Source organism: Camellia sinensis, unplaced genomic scaffold, assembly GCF_055761805.1.
Source record: "Camellia sinensis isolate YWXY unplaced genomic scaffold, ASM5576180v1 Unanchor11, whole genome shotgun sequence".
In the NCBI taxonomy this organism is placed as follows: Eukaryota; Viridiplantae; Streptophyta; class Magnoliopsida; order Ericales; family Theaceae; genus Camellia; species Camellia sinensis.
This window is the reverse complement of record NW_028128989.1, coordinates 6,058,405-6,078,011: the sequence shown is the minus strand read 5'-3', so window position 1 is coordinate 6,078,011 and position 19,607 is coordinate 6,058,405.

Here is a 19,607-nt window from a genome sequence, read left to right as displayed (position 1 = left end):
TTTTTGCATGTGTTGGTTTGGTTCCTTGAAGATGTTAGCACTATTTTTCCATGCTTAAAGTCTGTTGGCTATCCATTTGGTCATGTTTGACATGTTTGATATGGTTGCCATGCATTTTGGCTTGTGAGCCCTCAAGTATATGAGTCACTAGCATGCCTTAGTTGATCCACTTTAATGAGTTGAAGTTGTTTGCCATGATATTTTAGTCCAAGAATCATGTTTGTATGTGTGCATGCTTGACCTCTTTTATGCCTTGAGGGAGTACTCTTTTATGCCTAGGAATGAGTCTTGGTGGTAGCATTTCATGGGAGGTATTGTAGCTGCCATACTAGGAGGTTTTGGAGTACCATTTTGCATGTAAAAACTCTGTTTTTGCTTGTCTAAATCATGCCATGATTTGGTCTTGTTCTTGGAAGTGAAGTGGCCCTTTTGGTGCCTTAGCCTTGGGTCTATTGGCTTGCATGTTGACATGAGAGTTTGTTCACCATTTTGAGCACTTTTGGTGTTGTTTTGAGGTGAGTCAAGGCCTGCACTTTTGTTACTTTAAGGCCTTCTTGCATGCTTGTCCCTTGTTTGCTGCATAATTGTCTCATAAATGTGTAGTCCCATGCTAACTTCATGGTAAATTGGTCCATGTTTGCATCACACTTGCATCTTGCATGCTAGCATTGCATACTTGTCATATTTGTTGCATAACATTTGGCATGTCTTGCATATTTAGCATCATGTTGCATCTTGAGTCTTGTGAGCATAACATGCATTGCATCATTTGGCTTGGGGTGTCAAGCCAAATATGAGGGTCAAGGGACATTCATACTTCGAGTGATGTAATGTACCTTGATTCTCGGTCACCGGGGCCTTTGACTCCAACTTGATAAGGCTTCGGTTCTCATTTTGTTTGTTGCATACATTTTTATATCAAATGGCAAATTTGATTCTTTGAGCCACCATGCACCATTGATGGTTCGGGGATCGAAGGACATGCTTCCTTGAGTTCAAAGCATGATAGGAAGCATGACCATGCTCACATGTGCCTGAAAACCCCATGCCATGCACTGTCTGTTCTCTGTTTGTTGTCAAACTGTCTTCTGCAGGAAGTTCCTGCCGACCGGCAGAATTTGGTGCCGACCGGCAAACTTTGAAGTGCCGATGAGTCCAAGAATAGCCGGTGGAAATTGTAGAGTGCCGGTGGGAATTCTGTCTGGCCGGTGGTGCCCTGCAGAGTGTAAGGAACCTGCTCCTGGACTTCAGCAATTTTCAGAGAGACGAGGCAGTACAAACAGAGGCGGCAGGGGTACGGTACGGGTTTTTCGGGCGAGCCAAGTTCCGAGCATGCATCATCTGCGCACCCCGAGGCAGAGGCTGTGGCCACCCTCTTCTTTCTTTTGCTTCCTTTCTTTTAATTAATTAGGAAATTTTGTAATAATTTTATTTGTTTATTATTTTGGGACTGTAATATTTATTTGGTCCCTCCGAGTGAGGGCAAATCTGTAATAAGTGTGCGTGGGTGGTGTGTATGTCTTCCAATCCCCACTTCTTTCTTCCCTTTTATTTACCTGCTTATGATGGTAGATTAGGGCATCTTTAAAATTAGCATACCTTATGCTATGCATGTGTGCATCCATGCATTTATATTGCATGCATTAGGCTCGGTACATCACGCTAACTGCATTTTTACCTCAATTCAAAAATTGGATATGTGATAGTTGATTGCATTTCATATGCCATGCTTAGATTAGCCGAGCCTATCTAATTGCATCCTGTATGTGTTGCATTAGGCAAATTAACATGAACTAGGACACGCATGTCTGCTAACTAGTTTACTGTTTTGGCACGAAGTACGATGTAAGTATTTATGCTTTAGCATCTCGCATGCGTGTGAATGTTAGTATGACAGTATGCTTACCATGCGGCGAAATGCTTATGTGTTAAACTGTTTGAAATGCCTGTGGGTGGAGGTTGGATTGTTTGAGTTGGAAAAACTCATTAAGATCCGTGTTTTAGCCTACTTGCGAGTAGCTAATTCCAAAGCATTTTCAAAACAAACGGATATGCAATGTTTCTTTCCAAATTAGGCAATCTAGTCTATACTTGTTTGCTGCGAGCATAACATAGTAATTCTAGGCTAATAACAGGTTGAAGAACACATAAACGTTTTCAAAATTGGATATCACGGTTAGTAGAGGCCGGTCTTCGGACCGGGCGAAAGGGGGTGCTCATAGTTGACCTTCCCCGATCGTACCCAAGCTCCCGAGCCGAGACAATTCCAGTGATGACGGACATGTGGCCTTCGGCACCGAGTCAGGGTTTCCTAAATTCTCCCATAAAAATATTTAGGTGGCGACTCTGTATCTGGCAAAGCAGTCCATGTTTGGCACTTCTTTTCAAAAAATCTGTTTCTCAAAATGATTTTCCGGATTTGGACTCTTTGGTTCAGATTTAGAACCATGACACAAATCGAGAGTCCGAACTGTAGCGCGGGTCCCTCGCGAGCTTGTTACAGTTTCTGGCGACTCTGTTGGGGAGTTTAGAGAGCTTGACTCGAACTCATGATATCCTGTTTTGATTTCGCTTATGTGTTTCTTTGCATTGCATGTGCATTGGTGCGCCTAGGAACACAGTGTTTGCCATCTGCCATTCCTGAACGGTTTGCCGGAGGCTTGTCTTGTCAAGGCATGTCCATAAGGCTGGCCGGCTGTGGGCTCTGACAGCATGGGAACACAAACCCCGGTTTACCGGGGCACCCCTTTTGACCATTCGACCTAGTACATATTCGGAATCCATAGTGACCATTCCAAGTTAGGACAGGTTGCTTACCCGATGTTAGGTTGTTTGAGAACTGCTGCGTGCGTAGTGAAACCCTAGCTCCTGACAAAATAGGACAGGAAAACCCTACCCCAACATAGGGGTGTTTTTGGCTCTCTTTACCTGCTATGTGCTTTTAGAGTGTTGCTCTACAGGGATGTGCATATCAGTTTGCAAGATTGAGTATTAGGCCTGAGGGTATCAGCATCAGTTTATGAGAGTCAGTTATCCGCGGATATCAGTGTTCAGTGTTGGGAACAGAGATTTCGGGAAACAGTGATCAGTATCGGGGAACAGTGTGTACGGCTTATCAAACTGTGCATTGTGAATGCCCAACTGCATGTTGTATGTGTTTATTTTAAAGCGGTTATGCCGTCCGATTACTTGTTTATTTACTGCTTTATTTATCTTTTTGCTAGGTAATTTAGCATCATTGCTTCCAACCCGGTAGACATCCCCCAAGCACTCTGGGTCAGAGGTCGCCGACTCCATCGATCTGAGGATCTGATAGCAGGACAACCGGTGTACCATTCTCTACCCCCGGTTACTAAACGGAACGCAACTAGGCAGAGGGCATCAGTTCAACAGTCAGTTCAGAGGGCCTTATCTACCCCACCTGAGTTCAGTAGGGATTAGGGTCCTGTTTCACCCGCAGAGAGGGAACGCATATCAGTAATTCAACCAGAGCAGAATAGTATGGCTAGCTTAGAGGAGATGGTGCGCCAACTTCAGGAAAGCATGAAAATGATGCAGCAGGATGCTGTCCGACAGGCAGAATTCACGAAACAACAAGCCACAGTTATGGGTGAGCAAGCAGAGTTAATTGTGAGATTGCAGCAGCAAACCGGGACGTCAACTTCACAGCAAGTCCCTCCCCCACTAAGGGTTCCGATACCCGAAGAGACTCCAAATGCCCGGAACGTCCAAGAAGATACGGACATCCCAACGGGGCCAGCTCCACCCCCGATTCTGCCTCAGCAATCCAAGGCACCCACTCCCATCAACCTATCGGATTCTCCCTTCGAGTCCAAGGTGGACCCCGTAGCATTGAAAATGCACAAGCTTGAAAAGTTGTTCAAAAAGTCTCAGGGTGCGAAGTCCATTCCGGACATTGGAGACGGATACACTGATACGGCCGTGACGCTGCCAGATCGGTTTAAGATGCCACAAATCGATCGTTTTGACGGATCTGAGGATCCCATGGTACACCTGCGACTATTTTCAGACGTCCTAAGGCCAATGGGCCTCACTAGATTGCAGAAGCTGTCTTTATTCGGCCGGACCCTGTCGGGTGTAGCGGCCGCATGGTATGCAAAATTGGAAGATGACGTCAAGAGAAGTTGGGACGAGATGGCTGAGGCCTTCATCCTGCAGTACTCGTATAACACGCAAATCGAGATCACGACCCGGGATCTCGAGACAACGAGACAAGAAACCAAAGAGAGTTTCTCGGAATTTGTAACCAGATGGCGGGCTAAGGCTTCGATGATGACCTTAAGACCCACGGACAAGGACCAGATTCGGATGATTGTGCGCAATCTCCAGCCGAAGCTAATGCAGAAGATGATTGTAATCCCCTTTCCTACTTTTGCTGATCTACATGAAATGGGGGTGCAGATCGAGGACGCCTTAAAACAAGGCCTGTTTGATAATGACCGGGAGCAACCCCGCAGAACTTTCAATCGAAATACTACTGCAGGCCCGAGTGGCGTTACGACTGCCAGGACCTCTGAAGTGAGTATGGTCACCACCAACCCTTCCCTAAGAACTACAGCAGCCACACCATTCTCCGGTGCGTCTGGAAGCAACCCTCAAACAACCAAATACCCTCCCAGAAATACTAGAACCTTCGCTCCACTTTATATGCCCCTATCCAAAGCTTTGGGGGTTTTGATCAGAAAAGGGCATCTGAAGCCCCTAGAGCCGCGGCCCTTACCCGAAAGACTCCCCGCCACCCACAATCCAGCCAAGTATTGTGCATTCCACCAGCAACACGGTCACGACACCGACCTGTGCTTTCGATTGCGTCATGAAATCCAAGATCTCATTGATAATGGGGTGATTTTACCTCCTGAAAAACCCAATGTTACTACAAATCCTCTCCCCACACATAACCAAGTTCCACCACCTAAAAGAGTCAATTTCATCCACACTGGGATCACATCCTACGATCCTAGTATTTATATCACACCTTCCTACCTGCCCAAGCCGGAGGTTTTCCTTCCTGATAGCACCGATTTGTGCATGATGGACGTCTCCATAACCCAACCCAAGCCAGTGGTGGTGACCACCGAGAACAAGAAAGAGATTGTCAAGCCAGAGTCTGCGGAATCCGGAAGTGATGTTGGGAACGCTTATAGTCCAAGTGACTACATTTCACCAGTGGGCCAGAATAGACCAGATGTCGAATTTCCAGCCGGGGGAGAGCTGTGTGCAATCCAAGGGGACAGCCCAGGACAAGGAATGGATGATTTGACAGCTGTGAAAGAGGATCTTGCCAATTTCCAGTTTTACGGTAATCAAGATCCAGAAGACCCAACCGTCAACTGGTTCGATTATGAGGAATCAGCTGAGGCCACGGGATGGTTGGACGATCAGCCAGATGTGGTAGGGGAGTTTCAGTCAGAACAAGGCCCGGCAGGGGCAGAAGCATCAATAACAGCCGGGGAGGTCGAAGAACAGAATACATCGCCGGAGAGCGCCGGTGTCGAAAGTTTCGCTCGGGAATGGAGCATTTTGAGTACAGGGATCATTGAGCAATCTACTGCGTTGACATAGTCAGAACGAGGAAGATTCGAAGATTCTGAAAGGATCAGGAAGGCAAAAGGCCACGTAGGGGTTGAGACCGCCACAAGTACAGAAATGGAGGATGCTGCGAGCGTAGGGATAAAAGGTACTGCAAGTATCGGGACAGTTATGCCAGAACCAGACAGTTGCCTGTCGGCTGCAGATGGTATGTGGTGGGAAGACGACGATCTATGTCTTGCCCACACGGACGAAGATTGGGAAGATAACCAACCAGATGATACCTGGTATATCGGCGAGGTCAATCACATGACCAGGAGTGGACGGTACTTCAAGCCTCCACACCTAGATCAACCGGAAGCGTCGGGGAAAGATAAGGAAACAGAGAAGCAAAAGGAAAAACAACTCGAAGATGAGGCCGTATTGAGACAATTGAAAAAGATACAAGCAGACATCTCTATATGGGGACTGCTTATGGCTTCTTGAGTACATAGACAAGCCGTCCTTACAGCCATGGACAAAGCCAAGCTTTCCATAGACACCACGCCCGAACAGCTGGTGGGCTTAGTCTTTTCGGGAGGAAGTTCCCCAGCATTGAGTTTTTCTGACAAAGAACTGCCACCCGAGGGTGTGAACCATAACAAGCCGCTCTACATCTCTGTGGAGTGCAGGGATAAATGGATACCTGTGGTGCTTGTCGACACGGGGTCCGCCATCAACGTCTGCCCGGCAAGGACAGCTTATGCGATTGGTTTGAAAGTCGCGGATTTTGCGCCAACGGCCCAAATGATTTGGGCGTATGACAACACAAGCCGGGAAGTGATGGGGACAGTTAAGATTCAAACGAAGGTTGGGCCGGGACAGCACGAGATAGATTTCCACGTCTTGGAGGTTCCTGCAACGTTCAACCTGCTTTTGGGGCGGCCGTGGCTGCATCAGGCAAAGGCGGTCTCCTCTACCCTACATCAAGTGGTGAAATACCCCTATGGGAAGGGAGTAGCCATTGTTTTTGGAAACTCATCAATTCATCCACCGCCGGAGGTATCTACGCCTGTTCTAGAAATCGAGCACGGTATGGAAGATGTGTTCATATCGGGCTTTACCTTGGCTGAGGCTCGGGTTGTACAAGACATCATGGCAGCTAACGAAGGGGTATATGTCAGTGCCCAAGCAGTCTATCTCATGAACAAACTCCAGCACATCCCCGGGATGGGACTGGGCAAGAGCGGCAAGAAAGGTGTCGCAGCATTGGCTGAAGTGCCGCATAACCCCCATACCCTTGGTTTGGGCTACCTACCCACCAAAGAGGATTGGATAAGGAAAGGAAAGGAAATGGCCAGAAGGGCCAGGGCGAAACAGATGGGGAAGCCCTTTGACTTAATGCACTAGCCCATTCGGGGGACCCTAAATGGACGCTTCGTCCGGGAGGGGGAGGACTTTCCGTTCTGTGGCTTCCCAGAGCCGCGGCTCAACGCGGAAAAGAAGCGCGTACCGGGGTTTGAGATCTTCTTTGATTTAAAGTTACCTGAGGATGATATCGCCGAAGGGCAGGCAGATCTATCGGCTGAGGCTGGGCAAAGTAAGGAAGTGCAGTCTGAGGACGATGAAAATGAAATGGGGGCAGCGCTGGCAAGTCTGCTTTCAGATCCTCCGATCGAACAGAGGTGCTTGGGGGATAGCTCCTCGGTATGTGTGATTGGGAATGAAGCGGCTGCGGGCCTACCATCAGCTATTTTGGATGCGTCCATCACACCTTCTCTCATCTGGCAATATGAAGAAGGCTTTTTATCTAGCAGCACCGGGTCAGGTAGTGAGCCGGAATCTGATTCTACCGAATCTTGTGCGTCGGAATCAGATTCCAGCTCAACTGAGTCTGAGTCCGGTATTCCCGGGGGTGATAACCCGGATGCCACAATCCTGTCTAGGTCGTCTTTTTCATTTTCTTTTGAGTCTGTTGTAACAGAGGAATCCGACAGCTCGGAAGTATTTAATGAGAATGACGTGGATGTGGTTTCGGAGTATTTTTCTGTGCCTTTGATTTATTGCTTAAATCAGGATTTTCAAAATTTTGATGAAAACGACGAGGAAGAAATTCCTCCAGTTTTGCAACGGTTAATTGATCAAGAGCAGGAAAGATTTGTTAAACCTTTAATGGATGAAATCACTACTGTGAATGTTGGTACTGAGAAGGACCCGCGGCTGGTCCACATCGGGTCCACGTTGTCTTCTGAGGAACGCGAGCGCTTAGTCGCTTTGTTAAAAGATTTCAAAGATGTTTTCGCGTGGTCCTACGAAGACAGCACTGGATCCCTCTTGATCCCGAGGCCCGACCTGTCAAACAGAAGCTCAGAAGGATCCGCTCTGATTGGGCCCTTAAGATCAAGGAAGAGGTCACCAAGCAAATTGATGCAGGCTTCCTGCTGGTGTCTGAGTACCCGACTTGGTTGGCCAACATTGTTCCGGTGCCGAAGAAGGACGGCAGAATTCGGGTCTGTGTAGACTTCAGAGATTTGAACTGGGCCAGTCCGAAGGACGACTTTCCCTTGCCGCACATTGATGAATTGGTAGATTTCACGGCAGGACACGCCTTGCTTTCGTTTATGGATGGCTTCTCAGGCTATAATCAGATAGTAATGGCACCCGAAGACCGGGAGAAGACTGCATTCACTACCCCGTGGGGTACATATTGTTATAGAGTGATGCCATTTGGGCTGAAAAACGCTGGAGCTACCTATCAACGGGCAGCAACTACAATATTGCATGATATGATCCATAAAGAGGTCGAGGTGTATGTGGACGACATGATTGTCAAGTCCAAAGAAAGAGAAGGCCACTACATCGCCTTACAAAAATTCTTCCAAAGGATCAGAGAGTTTCGACTGCGGTTGAATCCCCAGAAGTGTACTTTTGGTGTTACAGCAGGGAAGATGCTAGGGTTTCTGATTACACAAAGGGGCATCGAGGTCGACCGTTCCAAAATCAAGGCCATCTTAGAAATGCCACCACCAAGGACTGAAAAGGAGGTGCGAGGCTTTCTAGGTAAAGTGCAATTCATAAGACGGTTTATCTCTAAATTAACCTTGACTTGTGAACCACCTTTTGGCCTCCTGAAGAAAGGAAAGAAATTCCAATGGGACGGCCGATGTCAAGCAGCTTTTGAACAGATCAAAGAGTATCTACAGAACCCGCCCGTGTTGTCACCGCCAGAACCGGGGAGACCGTTGATATTGTATCTTTCAGTAACTGAGACCACCATGGGCTGCATGCTCGCGCAAGAGTCAGAGGACAGAGTGGAAAGGGCCATCTACTATCTGAGCAAGAAGATGCTGGATTACGAGACCCGCTACACACCATTGGAGAAGGCTTGTTTGGCCTTGGTATAGGCTACCAGGAAGCTGCGGCACTACCTGTTAGCTCACTCTGTAATGCTGGTTTCACGTTTGGATCCCATCAAATATCTTTTCGAGAAACCAGTACTTACGGGTAGGCTAGCCCGTTGGCTGCTATTGCTTTCTGAATTCGACTTGAAGTATGTAACACGCAAGTCAGTGAAAGGAAGAGTGGTAGCGGAGTTCCTTGCCGACCACCCGGTTGAGGGGGATGAAGCGGTTGAGTACCTATTCCCAGATGAAGCCATTCTGCACATCGAGGATGAAACTTGGACGATGTACTTTGACGGAGCGTCAAACCAGTATGGGTATGGGATAGGGGTGTTGCTGATAGCGCCTGACGATTCCCGTATCCCTTTAGCATTCAAGCTCCAGTTCAAAGTCTCGAAACAATGAGGCGGAGTATGAGGCATGTATTGCTGGTCTGGAAGCAGCCCTAGAACTAGGGGCAAGACGGTTGGACGTCATTGGGGACTCGAACCTTGTTGTGTCTCAAGCAAAAGGAGACTGGAAAGTCAAGGAGGAAAGGATGATAATTTACCACCAAACCTTGGATTTGTTAATTCCCCGGTTTGAGAAGCTAAATTTCACCCACCTCGTAAGAGAGAACAACAGGTTCGCCGATTCATTAGCAACTCTATCTTCCATGATAGACATCCCGTCCGGAGTCCGGATGCGTCCAGTCATCATTGATCAGAAGTTTGCACCGGCATACGAGTCGATTTCCGCCATAGACGAGGCTCAAGATGACAACCCCTGGTATTACGACATTTGGAACTTCTTAGAAAAGGAGACGTATCCACCAGGGGCAAGCGCCAAGGATAAGAGGGGCATTAGAAGAATGGCTGTTCAGTTCATCATCTGCGGGGGTAAGCTGTATAAAAGGGGTCATCTGGGAATGCATAAGCTCTGTGTAGAAGCTGAAGAGTCGAAGCGCCTAATGGAGGCCATCCATGGAGGGGAGTGCGGTGCACACATGAATGGAGTAATGCTGGCCAGAAAGATCCTCAGACAGGGCTACTACTGGTCAACCATGGAGGAAGATTGTATCGGCTTTGTTCGGCGATGCCACAAATGCCAGATCCATGCAAACCGTATGAACATCCCACCGTCCAAGCTATACAACATGACGTCCCCGTGGCCATTTTCCGTTTGGGGAATTGACGTGATCGGAGCTGTTACCCGGAAGGGGTCGAACGGACATGAGTATATCCTGGTAGCGATAGATTATTTCACAAAGTGGGTCGAGGCCCAATCATACGCGGTGTTGAAGGCATCGCACGTCGCCAAGTTCATCAGAAACAACATCATTTGTCGCTACGGGGTGCCAAATGAGATCATTTCGGATAATGGATCCCACTTTAAGAAAGAAGTGGTCGACTTGTTGGAAAAGTATAACGTGGCTTTTCATAAGTCATCTACGTACCGGCCGGAAACCAACGGAGCAGTTGAGGCTGCCAACAAGAACATCAAGCATATACTGCGGAAAATGGTGGAGACCTACCGAGATTGGCCAGATAAGTTGCCGTTTGCTCTGTGGGGCTACAGGACTTTAATTAGAACTTCTACCGGGGCAACTCCGTATTCGTTAGTTTACGGAATGGAGGCTGTTCTACCTATTGAAATTGAAGTTCCGTCTTTATGGGTATTGGCTGAGTGTCAGATAGCTGAGGCAGATTGGTAGCAGAGCAGGTTCGAGGAACTCATGCTCTTTGACGAGAGAAGGCTGAAAGCACTGTATCACGTTCAGAGTTATCAGCGCAGGATTGCTCGGGCTTTTAACAAGAAGGTTAAGTCCAGAAATCTAAAGGAAGGGGATTTGGTGCTCAAGGACAACCGAGCTCCCATCCACGACCCGAGGGGCAAGTTCAGACCCAATTGGACTGGTCCCTACATCATCAAAGCTATCTGGTCAGGTGGAGCTATGGTTCTAATGGACTTAGATGGCTTGGAATTTTCCCAACCGATCAACATGGACAAGTTGAAGAAATACTACCCTTGAGAGGCTCGCTAGGCCGAAAACCCGAAAGGGCGACCTAGGCAAAAGTCAGAGCACAAAAAATTAGAAAATATAAAAACTGAGCTCGCAAGGCTGAAAACCCGCAAAGGGCGGCCTTGGCAAAAGTTAGAGCGCAAAAGGAGAGTGAAAATACTCGAGCGAACCTAAGCCGGAACTACGTAAGGCTTGATTCCCATCCTTGGGATACGTAGGCAGCTTCATCCTGAAGTTCAGCCATAACACTTCCTCGATCAACTTTGTCTATTTGATCATCTCAGTCATCTCTGTCTATCAGCATTCGTTGGAATCCCCAATACAGTGCTACTCAGACTAGGGGCAACTTTCTGTTGCTGTGCAGTGCTGCGGCGCTCTTCAGACTAGGGGCAACTTTCCAGTTGCGGGGATCTGGGGTTGTGCGTCTCAGTGACAAATCTCAAGCGTGTCCAGTTCTGATCCACATCAAAAATGTTTTTGAGAAGTTTTAATAAAAGCTGACTTTGTTCAAATAATCTTTTTACAACTTCGACCATCTTTGGACCAAACGAAAAATTTTCAGTACCACAACTTTCAATTTCATTGATTTCAAAACAGAGTTCTCCTGCTCTTGCATACAATTGAAGTTGTTGTTTATTACATTCATAAAGAAAACTTGAAAGTACTAATAAAGCAATAAATCTGGGGCATAGTCAAGTCAGGTGTTCCTGCGCCCCGTCCCAGAGCTGGTCGAAGCCTCTGATGCCAAGCTGGGCCCAATCTGTGCTTCTTCGTTGAGCCAATCCATGCACTCGTTAGACAAAGTGCAACTGAAAGTAAGAGCGGGGGCCAGGAGTTCTCTCATCCTCCATGCGGTGGCCTGCCAAGCAAGCTGTGCGCCTCGGGCCGGGAATGCAGCAGGATACTCTATCCCCTCTGGCGGGCAGGTCTGATCATGGCCAAATTGGCATCGAATCCGAAATGGGAAATAGAATACACAGTGAGTGAGACCAATCAATTGAATCCCAGTCTGCCGGGGCATGTTGTAACTCATTGCCGGAAGGTCCAGCCAAGGGCACCGCCAAGCAATACGGTCTGCGGACAAACGGCACATCCAAGCGAACCACCATCCCTCATCCAAGGCATTGACTAGACGGTGCCGGAAGAAGTAGCCGCGAGCTGAATATGCTGGGCAGGAGTCCACAACTTGTAGCTTATCCATCAGCCATACCTGGGGAGGGATTGAAAAATGAGAGAGTAAAGAATAGAGAGATGTACGAGGAGAGAAGAGTGAGAATGGGGTTTTTGTGAGAAAAGACCGAGCTTGAGGGCCGAGTGATGTGAGCAATACATGAATGCGAGATTGGGTGGGAAACATTACCTGTAGTAGTAGTGGACTTCCTGCTAATCTGGTCGTCTCATGGCGATAAAAGGCGTCTAAGCCCATTAACGTCTCGGCCAGAGCCATGGCAATACAGCTCTTGCCCTCTCTCAAGCCTTGGGCAACCTCAATCAGCCGGACACTAGCCCCTCCAGAGCCTGAGACAAATAGAAAATGGGATAGCATGCACAAACAGAGGGCGTGCCGCCGGAAGCCTTGCCAGTGATGGTTGCTGCGATCACCAGCATCAGAAAATCGATTGGCCAAACTCGGAATGTCCAACATCCCGTCACAAATCAGGGACCGAGCGTCACGCATGCTGAATCCGCACATGCGCCCTAAGGATTGGGCATGACCAAAATTAAGTTGGGGCAGGAGCTCCTCGTCGCGCTCGGACTCCATTAAGGCTCGGAAGTCTTCAAAGGTAGGACATATCTCTTGCCCGGCGAAGCTAAAGACATGTGTCACCGGATTCCAAAACCTTGCCGCGGCATGAAGAAACGGGAAGTGCAAGGGGGTGCGACCCAGAGTGAATAGTGCATTTATGCCAAAACCCCGGAAATTCACTTTTTCCGAGCCATCCAAGCTAGCAATCCAAGCTGTGAGGTTTTGAGCAAGAAACTCTTCCATTGGAGCAAATCAGTGTGAAAATGAGAAAAACTACGAAGTTGGGATCTTTGTAGGAGATAAGGTTGAGTGGGGGACAGGTGTCAACATTCTGTTGATCCCCTCATTTAGTGCCGGCCGGCCAAACTGTTTGCCGACCGACCATAATAGTTTGCCGACGAGGCAATTTTATGACCGGTAGCTATTCTTTGTAGCCGATGGTCTCTCCCCCAAGCCGATGAGCTTCCTTCCGGTTTCCTAAGCTGTTTATGCTAAGCATCAGGGAATTTCACCACCTCCAACCCCTCCCCGATGATCGATCCTTGCGGGGGCACGTCGGTCCGATTGACAACTTATTGTGCATTTGCCTATCAAGTTGTATTTTCACCTTCTTTGAGCTTTTGATTTGTTTATTGAGTTGTACTCACGCTTGTTTGGTTATATTATGTCTTTGTTTTGCTTATCGAGTTGTAAGTCGGTCCACTACCTAATTATTACGATGCAAATTTCCAAAATGAGTTCAATTTCGTTCACATTGTGGTGTGATACCTTGCGATGCGATGCATAAGAAGTTTACAAATGCAACATCTTTTGAACAAACTGAATTGTTTCATTCCCATCACGTGTTTTGCAAAAGGTGTAACTCTGAAAAAGAATAAAACCTGCCCGAGGCAGTGCAATGTGCTTAAATTACTAGTAAAAAGGAAAGTAAAGCATAGAGGGACAAGGAAGCAAAGTATCAAAATTGATGCCAGTAAAACTCCCCTTTGCGGTCAACGTACCCTCCGTACCTCTGTTCGGGTCAACGACGCGTTTGCGCACCTTCGTTACTTTAAACCATGTGAGGACGCGCACTTTTGAAATGTGAACCTTCGAGTTGACCTCAGGCCACAACTTCTGCGAACAATGCTCAATGCGCGTGAGGAATGTCCCACCCTGTATCCTTTTCATACCTTGTGAATTCCTCAAATTGTTTCAATCATATTGTGTAACAATACATCTCATCACCTGCGTAGACCGCATGCTTTGATTGCGTAGACCGCATCTTAATTTCATTACTTGCGTAAACCGCATGCTTTGATTGCGTAGACTGCATCTTAATTCCATTACCTGCGTAGACCGCATGCTTTGATTGCGTAGACCGCATCTTAATTTCATTACCTGCGTAGACCGCATGCTTTGATTGCGTAGACCGCATCTTAATTTCATTACTTGCGTAGACCGCATGCTTTGATTGCGTAGACCGCATCTTAATTCCATTACCTTCGTAGACCGCATGCTTTGATTGCGTAGACCGCATCTTAATTTCATTACCTGCGTAGACCGCATGCTTTGATTGCGTAGACCGCATCTTAATTCCATTACCTGCGTAGACCGCATGCTTTGATTGCGTAGACCGCATGCTTTGATTGCGTAGACCGCATCTTAATTCCATTACCTGCGTAGACCGCATGCTTTGATTGCGTAGACCGCATCTTAATTCCATTACCTGCGTAGACCGCATACTTTGATTGCGTAGACCGCATCTTAATTCCATTACCTGCGTAGACCGCATGCTTTGATTGCGTAGACCGCATCTTAATTTCATTACTTGCGTAGACCGCATGCTTTGATTGCGTAGACCGCATCTTAATTCCATTACCTGCGTAGACCGCATGCTTTGATTGCGTAGACCGCATCTTAATTTCATTACTTGCGTAGACCGCATGCTTTGCTTGCGTAGACCGCATATTTATTTCATTACCTGCGTAGATTGCATGTTTTGATTGCGTAGACCACATCTTAATTTCATTACCTGCGTAGACCGCATGTCTTGATTGCGTGGACCGCATCTTGATTAACTTTATTACCTGCGTAGACCACATGTTTTGATTGCGTAGACCGCATGATTATTTTAATTTCATCACCTGCGTAGACCGCATGTGTTAATTGCGTAGACCGCATTCTCGTTAATTTCATTGCTTGCGTAGACCGCATGCTTATGATCAATTTCATTACCAGCATAGACCACATGCTCCACTTACATGTTCGTATTTCCACAGCATTGTTATGCTCCCCACTTGCTTTGCGCTGTCACTCATTTCGAGTATACCACTATGCATGTTGTTAACAATTTTGTACCTGTTAGGTTTGTTTTCTTTGCAGGCACGATATTGTATGTACGGTTCATTTGAGGTTGGTGCAACCAGACGAGCCGCACAAGTATTGTATCTCCCGAGTGAGACGTATTGAGAATGGCATAATTCTCTTACATCCTTTTCTGCATTATAGTGTAGTTTGATGTGTGCTAGCTTAAAACTGTCGCATGTATGCTTCGTTACAGCTTTCTTTGCATGATCATAAGTTATGTCCGGCTCTCTGCATTGTCTTGCATTTTGCCCCTGCCTTCGGGCGCATATCTTGTTTGTCTTGCATGTTTGTCTAAGTCTTCGGCCTTGTCAAAAATGGGTCATCTCTGGGCTTTGACATTCACTCCCGTCATTGTTATGACTTTCGAGTTCTGTCAAAGAGGGGCAACTGTAGACACCCCATTTTTGACCGTCCTTGAGACTTGGACGTCACCGCTTGGAACACTCGGTGATTATTCATGTATGTGTTCGTTTAGAGTTCCCGGAGGTTTCGGCTCACGCGCCCTGCCTCAGGATCTCCGAACTTGACCGTTTAGTGTCTGGTTTCACACCGAACACTTGTGTTTTCCCTTGAAAGGGCAGGGAATGCCTTGTGAGGCATCCCCACACACCACCGGCAGTGGCTAGAGGCCACCGGCCGGTCTTTTGCTTCCATCGGCACATTTTGTTGCCGGTTGGCACTCTTTTTTGTCGAAACAACTTTTTTGGGCAGCCGACCACTGTTCATCCACTTTATGGAGATATTTTGTGCTCCATACACGTGTATGGAGGGATCTCCCTCTAAGCAAGCTTGTTGTATAAGTTTTGCAAGAGGGAGTATTATAAGAGAGAGGGCCTTCCTCTTTGATCTAGGTTAGAAAGTTGGAACCAAAAACCAGAGCTTAGAGATATAGATACATATTATCTCTATATCTCCCTCTCTCTCCTCCTTTGTGTGTGTTTCTTAGCTCAAAAGTGTGTTTTTACCTTACTTTTGCACCATTACACACACTATTACACCTTGCTCCGAGATTGAGGGACTTGGGGGGTTGTTTCTTGAGTTTTTGTACTGGTTTTGATCAAAAGGAGAGGGCTAGACCATTTGTTCTTCAAAGGTTCTTCAAGGGTGAGCATCTTGTCTTATATTCCCCAAACTTGCAATCATCTTTTACCTATTTTGTTTTTTGATTTAGCTTTTGTATATAACATGAAAAAGGCCTATATTTTCATGCTTTAGAACTTTCATTAAGGTTGTTTGGTGTTTTGAGTGCAAACTCATTCTATTAGGCCTTGTTTGACCACTTTTGTTGCCTCTTTGGTTAAGCTTTGGTCATCTTTGTATTTTGATCTCTTCACCACTGAAAATCAGTGTATTTTTAGTGTTAAAAAAGTCGGTTTGAAGTCTTGCATAGGGGAGGGACACCCCTCTCCCTTTATGGTCTTGTTTCCTTGAGTTGTGGCCCAAAAGGGTGACGTGCATGCTTGCTTGGTTTTTGCTTCATTTCAGAACTTTTTGGGTGTTTTTAGATCATGTGAAATCTCTGTTTTTGGCCGGATTTGTGCCTCCTTGTATGCTTGTAATACTTGCTTTGTATTGCTCCATTTGGCCTAGAAGCGTCCCTTGTGTTTAGACCATGATTTTTGCATGTGTTGGTTTGGTTCCTTGAAGATGTTAGCACTATTTTTCCATGCTTAAAGTCTGTTGGCTATCCATTTGGTCATGTTTGACATGTTTGATATGGTTGCCATGCATTTTGGCTTGTGAGCCCTCAAGTATATGAGTCACTAGCATGCCTTAGTTGATCCACTTTAATGAGTTGAAGTTGTTTGCCATGATATTTTAGTCCAAGAATCATGTTTGTATGTGTGCATGCTTGACCTCTTTTATGCCTTGAGGGAGTACTCTTTTATGCCTAGGAATGAGTCTTGGTGGTAGCATTTCATGGGAGGTATTGTAGCTGCCATACTAGGAGGTTTTGGAGTACCATTTTGCATGTAAAAACTCTGTTTTTGCTTGTCTAAATCATGCCATGATTTGGTCTTGTTCTTGGAAGTGAAGTGGCCCTTTTGGTGCCTTAGCCTTGGGTCTATTGGTTTGCATGTTGACATGAGAGTTTGTTCACCATTTTGAGCACTTTTGGTGTTGTTTTGAGGTGAGTCAAGGCCTGCACTTTTGTTACTTTAAGGCCTTCTTGCATGCTTGTCCCTTGTTTGCTGCATAATTGTCTCATAAATGTGTAGTCCCATGCTAACTTCATGGTAAATTGGTCCATGTTTGCATCACACTTGCATCTTGCATGCTAGCATTGCATACTTGTCATATTTGTTGCATAACATTTGGCATGTCTTGCATATTTAGCATCATGTTGCATCTTGAGTCTTGTGAGCATAACATGCATTGCATCATTTGGCTTGGGGTGTCAAGCCAAATATGAGGGTCAAGGGACATTCATACTTCAAGTGATGTAATGTACCTTGATTCTCGGTCACCGGGGCCTTTGACTCCAACTTGATAAGGCTTCGGTTCTCATTTTGTTTGTTGCATACATTTTTATATCAAATGGCAAATTTGATTCTTTGAGCCACCATGCACCATTGATGGTTCGGGGATCGAAGGACATGCTTCCTTGAGTTCAAAGCATGATAGGAAGCATGACCATGCTCACATGTGCCTGAAAACCCCATGCCATGCACTGTCTGTTCTCTGTTTGCTGTCAAACTGTCTTCTGCAGGAAGTTCCTGCCGACCGGCAGAATTTGGTGCCGACCGGCAAACTTTGAAGTGCCGATGAGTCCAAGAACAGCCGGTGGAAATTGTAGAGTGCCGGTGGGAATTCTGTCTGGCCGGTGGTGCCCTGCAGAGTGTAAGGAACCTGCTCCTGGACTTCAGCAATTTTCAGAGAGACGAGGCAGTACAAACAGAGGCGGCAGGGGTACGGTACGGGTTTTTCGGGCGAGCCAAGTTCCGAGCATGCATCATCTGCGCACCCCGAGGCAGAGGCTGTGGCCACCCTCTTCTTTCTTTTGCTTCCTTTCTTTTAATTAATTAGGAAATTTTGTAATAGTTTTATTTGTTTATTATTTTGGGACTGTAATATTTATTTGGTCCCTCTGAGTGAGGGCAAATCTGTAATAAGTGTGCGTGGGTGGTGTGTATGTCTTTCAATCCCCACTTCTTTCTTCCCTTTTATTTACCTGCTTATGATGGTAGATTAGGGCATCTTTAAAATTAGCATACCTTATGCTATGCATGTGTGCATCCATGCATTTATATTGCATGCATTAGGCTCGGTACATCACGCTAACTGCATTTTTACCTCAATTCAAAAATTGGATATGTGATAGTTGATTGCATTTCATATGCCATGCTTAGATTAGCCGAGCCTATCTAATTGCATCCTGTATGTGTTGCATTAGGCAAATTAACATGAACTAGGACACGCATGTTTGCTAACTAGTTTACTATTTTGGCACGGAGTACGATGTAAGTATTTATGCTTTAGCATCTCGCATGCGTGTGAATGTTAATATGACAGTATGCTTACCATGCGGCTAAATGCTTATGTGTTAAACTGTTTGAAATGCCTGTGGGTGGAGGTTGGATTGTTTGAGTTGGAAAAACTCATTAAGATCCGTGTTTTAGCCTACTTGCGAGTTGCAAATTCCAAAGCATTTTCAAAACAAACGGATATGCAATGTTTCTTTCCAAATTAGGCAATCTAGTCTATACTTGTTTGCTGCGCGCATAACATAGTAATTCTAGGCTAATAACCGGTTTAAGAACACATAAACGTTTTCAAAATTGGATATCACGGTTAGTAGAGGCCGGTCTTCGGACCGGGCGAAAGGGGGTGCTCATAGCTGACCTTCCCCGATCGTACCCAAGCTCCCGAGCCGAGACAACTCCGGTGATGACGGACATGTGGCCTTCGGCACCGAGTCAGGGTTTCCTAAATTCTCTCATAAAAAATATTTAGGTGGCGACTCTGTATCTGGCAAAGCAGTCCATGTTTGGCACTTCTTTTCAAAAAATCTGTTTCTCAAAATGATTTGCCGGATTTGGACTCTTTGGTTCAGATTTAGAACCATGACACAAATCGAGAGTCCGAACTGTAGCGCGGGTCCCTCGCGAGCTTGTTACACCATCTCAGCATGTTTTCGGTGTTACTTTGCCATGTTACAACTCTGATTTTTGTTGGTAGAGTCACCTCTTACTTGGTTTTGGTATGTGTAGTGTAATCTCATCCATTGGCTTTGCATGCATCATGCTTAATGCCTCCCATTCTAGCTTGTTTTGGCTACACTTCATCATGTTTCTAGCATTGTTTTGGCCTTCCTTAGGACTGTTTTGAGTAATCTTGGTCCTTCGGGGCTTGCTTGATATGGCTTTGGTGCAAGTACCTTAGCTAGTCTTGAGTTTTGAGCACCGTAGTATGCTATGTTTGTAATGATTGCATGTTTGGGCAACGTTTAACATGTTATTTTAGAGCGTATACATGTGTCATGTTCTTACATCTTTCATTCCTTGAGAGCTTTTGAGAGTTGTGTTTAGTGCCTAGCTTGCGAGCCAATGCATGAGCATGTTGTTGTAGCTTTTGGTGC